General features: G+C 36.4%; 1 pseudogene; it reads right to left on the bottom strand.

Annotated features, from left to right (window-relative positions):
* Window positions 1-3442: 3442 nt before the first annotated feature.
* Window positions 3443-3569, bottom strand: LOC114006720 (uncharacterized; annotated as a pseudogene).
* Window positions 3570-5585: the final 2016 nt, after the last annotated feature.

Here is a 5585-nt window from a genome sequence, read left to right as displayed (position 1 = left end):
GTCCCCCTCAAATAATTTTAATACTACTTAAATGATTGACTCCCAGTGTCCCTTGCAGTGAATAACAAATGTCTACTTCAGAGTAAGACCAGATACACAACTGTTCCCTGTGGAGCCTCTATGGACCTTTACCAGTTGCTTGACAGAAGGACCATGGGCCTTTTTGTAGGACTGACTCAACTATACTAACACTCCAAAATATTTTTTTGTTGTTTGTTTTTCTTCTTAATATTCAACTGAGTGAAGATATGTGCATTCTTTCCCACTTCTTTTATTTTTCCTCTTCTCAATTGAATTCATATCATTCAGCCTTTCTCTTTCTTTTTCAAGATTTTTCAGGGTCACACTAAATTTCTGGTTGTTCTATCTTTGTCTCCCTCCTATCTCTCTTCCCTTTTCAGGCTCCTTTGTATCCTATCATTGTTCCCATTGTCATACTTCTCCCTGCTTCCACCAACTTAGCCTGATAGCAATCGCTAAGTATAAATGTTACAAAAAGAAATGGGAATTTATTTTAAATTTGTCAATCATAATCACCAGCAAGATATACCAATTTCTAAAACTTTTATGGATCTCAAATTCTCTTTTGGATTTCCACTAGTTTCAGTGTTTATCTTTTCTAAGTAGACTTGCTGGTTATTAAATGCTAGTGTTAAATAGAAATTAAGTTCATTTATTTTTATTATTTTTACCTTTTGAGAGTTCCTTATATTGCAACAATATTTCCAACTGTTTTTATGGAAAATGAATAATATTTGAGCTACATTTTGAGTGAGAGTCATTTGAAAATTGCCTCAGAAATGAACTATTCCATTTATAACATCATTTCTAGGGGAAAATGTGTGCTGAGCTTCTAACAACTGATTAGTAAATTAAATTTTGGAATGCAACCTGTTTGTTAGCAAGAAATTGCCTGTAATTAGAGAGGTAAATCTGTTGGGAAAAAATCAAATAGGTAAGCCAAAATGAAGAGGCTTGTGTTGTGATAAGAAAGTTAGTGCATATTTGTATATCACATTACTATTTTGAAGTACGTTCATACACATGCACTCATCTGAGTGTCATAACAACCTTGAAAACTAAGCTGGACAGCATTTTTATGATTTAAAATTTGCAGAAGATGGGAATGACTGCAAGAAATTAAGTAACTTTCCTCAGTTCAGACAATATGATCCAAGGAGGAATCAAGTCTTTTAAACTGATGTCTTTCCCAGAATATTGGGGTCTGTAGAAGTTTTAAATTGGAAATTAAATTGTTTTGCTACTATTAACAAAAACATTTTAAAGTCCCTGTAATAAAATATGGTCAGCATAATCATCTAGAACAGAGGGTAGAAGTCAAATGGCATAGGGGTAAAGCAAGGGTCTATACTGCTTAAGCCACCTGGGAAGGTTCTGGGGTCATGTCCAGAGGCCTCCCTGTACATGCTGGGTGCGTACATCTGCCTATGATCCTGGCTGGCTGAGGCTGGGGGGAATTACTGTGGAAAGATATTCTTGCATGTGACTGTCTCTCTCTATGACTCTCAGTCTCTCTCTGGTTCTCTGATGGAATAAAAGAAAGAAAGAAATTTTTAAATAATGTCAGAACGAGGTATTACTTCCTGTAATTCATTACACAGAAGAAAAACTTCTTTGGCCTGCCTAATCCTAATTCCAAAATGAAAATATAAACAAGTAAACATTGAGTTTCTACTATAAACTGCTTGTTTGACTTTGTTTCATTTAATCCTTTTGAAAACAATGGGCAGTAATATTATTATCTCCATTTTACTGATGAAGAGGTCAAGGCTTAGAAAAGTTATGAAACCTGCCAATGGCTACCCATTTTGTGATGAGCAATGCTAAGATTTGTACCTGGACTTGCTTAATTCCATTGCTTGTGCTCTTATCCACTACTCACACTAAGTGGACTGCTTTTCCCCTTCTGGGGGATGTATTGTTATAGTCTGAGAAAATGAAACAATAAATATATATGGCCAGGTTCCTTTCCAAATAACTGGATAGGCAGAAGCTGGTTTCTGCACTGCACAACTTCAGGTTGGAGGGGTCAGGGACATCCCTTTGAAGAAGTCTATGTGAATAGCATCTCCTGGAGTTGGGTGGAATACAGCCTGCCTGGTTATTCACAGGAGACTTAGGAAGATCCTCAAACCGTGAAATTCGTACATATACTGGATGATTCTGAATTGGTTATCTGCATAAACTTATATGTAAAAATTGTCTAGTTTTGCTATTTTTAGTTAACTTCTTTAATGTGTATCCATTTTGATTTGATACACAAAAATGAGAGCCATCTTTAGTTACAAAACACACACACACACACACAAAGAAGTCAACTCTTAGAAAAAAAGGAGATATTAATTTTAGAATACTTAACTTTTTCCATGTAATATCATTTGAGAATATGATAATCATAGAATATTTCTTTCTAGATGCTATTTTTTCCCCTTCATGCAACTCCAGGAAGAATTCCAACATGCTTCCTTTATCCTTTTCTCTTTTGCCTTATGGCTTCTAAACTTAAACTTTATGAGTATCCTTAGTTACATTATGAGCAGTCAATCCTCAAACATTTATGGCTTACTTCCTACTCTGGAACAGTGTGTTAGGTAAACTGCGGCAGGGTGGGAGTGAGAACATTTTCTTCTTTTTCAGTCTGATCCAGGGCCTCATCATTTCATACCCACAATACACAATCATCTCAAAATGAATATCACCGTGGTGAGGACACTGCTACCAGCTCTAGTGAACTGAATTTGAATTGTTGTAAGTAGAATGACTAAGATTTCAACAAACAGAAAAAAGATATTTGGTGCAGATCAAATCACAAGTTCAAAGGAAGGAATTTGCAAGATGTGTTCATAAAACAGGGAGGAAACTGCTATTTATCAGGAACAGAATTTTATGTGAGATAAAACTAAAATTAAATTTGGTTGGATTTGAGACTGCATTATGTGTTGGGTTATGGTAAGTAATAGCAACAACTAAAATTTATTGAGTGCTTACTGTGTGCTGGAAACTATCTTAAAAATTCTATGTGTTTCAAAACTTTTGAACCTAATGATAAATATGTAATTAGATATGACTCTTACCCCTACTTTACAGACCAGGAAACCAAATAGCAACAGGATTAATTGATTAGTCAATAACAAAGTTAGATTTTTTTTTTTTCACTTCCAGAGTCTTTTTTATTAGCCACTTACAGCTACATTAGCTGTTTCCACCAGAAATTCTGATTTCCTTCTGCTGCCCCTTCCTGTGTCTCCCAGCTCTGCAGTGCCGGCTCACATGAACACAGGCCTAGGGTACACCAGATCTCTTTGGACTGTGCAGCCACAGGTCATAAGGAGTCGGGTCAGCCTTGTGGGATTTGGCCGCCTTACCCTGCGCCACCCCAGTCTTCAGGAAAGAAACAAGACCCGAACTCAGCCTTACTGGAGGGTGTCTGAAACCAGCCCCAGGTGCAGCCAGGCTACACAACCAGAGACCAGCTTCAGTGTTCCTTTCCCTCCTTGTACGATCACCAAGACCAGGTTTAGATCCGATGTGAAAGGGAACCAGAGGATGCAAAGTTAGGCTTTTATTAACAGTGGACTATGGAAATATTTGAAAAAAGAGTGTGACATAGGAATGTAAAATAGGGCTATTGGTAAAGATGATCAGGATGAATTGGATCAGGAAAAGACAGAGACTGCCCGTGATGTAATTTCAAGAGCCTAGGCCTGAATGAGGGTCTGAATGAGGGACAAAGTTGCAATATATTTGAATGAGGTAGTAATAAAAAGGACTGAGAGAACAACCAAGATCTCAACTGGAAAAATTGTGAAAGAATTTCCGAAAAGGACAAAGAGAGTTGTGTAGAAAGAAACTTCGAAGCCGAGTGATAATCACTGTGATATTAAATCTGTCTTCTTGTTTATTGTTTTCTTGCTCCCTGATGTCCCAGTTATTTGTGGACTTATTTCATATTTTCTTTGACCACATGTGGAGATAGTGGTATGCATTAGACTATCTTAGGATGCTAAATAGCAAGCCCTGCTGCCTGGTTCTTTAAATTTAGGCTACTTTAAAGATCAGATAGTTGTCAGATAGTTGTGTTTTGTTGTTTTTCAAATTGTTTTCTTTTGGATTGTTTAAAAAAATACAATCCTACAAACATTTACTAAATTTTAAAGCTTGTTTTGTTTCATTCCCTTCTATATGACAATAACTATGCTCAAAGCTCCTTTCTTCACTTGTTTTTCCTTTTAAAAAATAATTATTTAATTTTATTAGAAATACTTTTAAAAATAGTTATGGGGCATGTATGCTCACCAGAGAAAGACAGGCAGGGAGAGAGAGAGTCTTGACTTAATGACTTAGATGACAATATTCAATGGGTAACCTTTGATGCAAACCCAAGATACTTTATTTGACTGCAAAGTCTTACCAAGCCTTCAAAGCTCAAAGCTTTGTTCAAACTTCTCTGTCTTATGTTGTGGGGGTCCAGAAATAAACATCGTTTTCTAGCAGGTAAGGATCTTAACTGTGTTTCCTTTCTCTCCACCTACAAATCAGTGGATTCTTGCCTGAACTCATTACTTTCTTATAATATCTACTGAAACAGCAGCATATCACAGCCTATAACATTCTGACATTTCCCAACCACTTCCCTAAAAGCAATAATCTTGGAAGGCACTTAATCTGTCTCCAGATTGTCACAGTTTTGCCAAGTGTATTCCATAGTCTAGTGTGATTTCTAGCTGCTCAGCCTGCTGTGCTTATTTTCTTAGCTCCCCCTAACTTAGCTTCAAAGTCTATGCCACTCATTTTATATCTATTGTTACAGCAGAAGCCTATTCCTGGTAAGGATATTTGTTTTAATTTGGAGGAAGAAAAGTTATTTTTATAACAAATCTCTCAACATTTCAAAGGCTTACAAGTTTATTTCTTGCTACTCTACAGTCTTGCTGACCAGATGTTCTAACAATGAGAATGATACACTCCAGCAGAATCAATGAATTTCTTGTCCATGTGTCTTTTTGCTTCATAAACATCATTCCCTACCTAGGATAACTAACTTGGACTTCCTTCCACTAAGTTACATCCTGTAGAATAGGGTATCTTGTTATCTAATGATCCATGAAAGTTTTAGACATGTGGATCTAGTTTGACAGAATATTAGATGTAGTAACTAAATACCTGGCAAGTCTTAGCATGTTTAAATGCAAACTCTAAAGATGGATATCCGCTGGCTCCCTGGCTTGGTGGTTAAGGCAGTTGGATCCCACATGACTGACTATGAGGTTGGAGTCCTGGATCCAATGACTTGAAAAATACTCCAGGTGCATGCATGTGTATGTGCTCCCAAAATCCCAAAAGGAGAGAGAGATAAAGGAGAAAATATTGTGTTGACCATTAAACAATGGGATGCTTTCTCCATCTCTATATCTTTCCCTCTGACAGGTACTTGGGCCCTAAGGCAAATTAAAAACAAACAAACAAACAAAAACAAAAAACTTTCTACTGCCAACTTTCTTTTCCAATTAGTTTCAAAATTTTAAAGTAGTTATTATGAATTGTATTAATTTTCTTTCCTCTTT

Source organism: Tupaia chinensis, unplaced genomic scaffold, assembly GCF_000334495.1.
Source record: "Tupaia chinensis unplaced genomic scaffold, TupChi_1.0 Scaffold149921_1, whole genome shotgun sequence".
NCBI lineage: Eukaryota > Metazoa > Chordata > Mammalia > Scandentia > Tupaiidae > Tupaia > Tupaia belangeri.
This window is presented reverse-complemented; position numbering and strand designations above follow the sequence as displayed.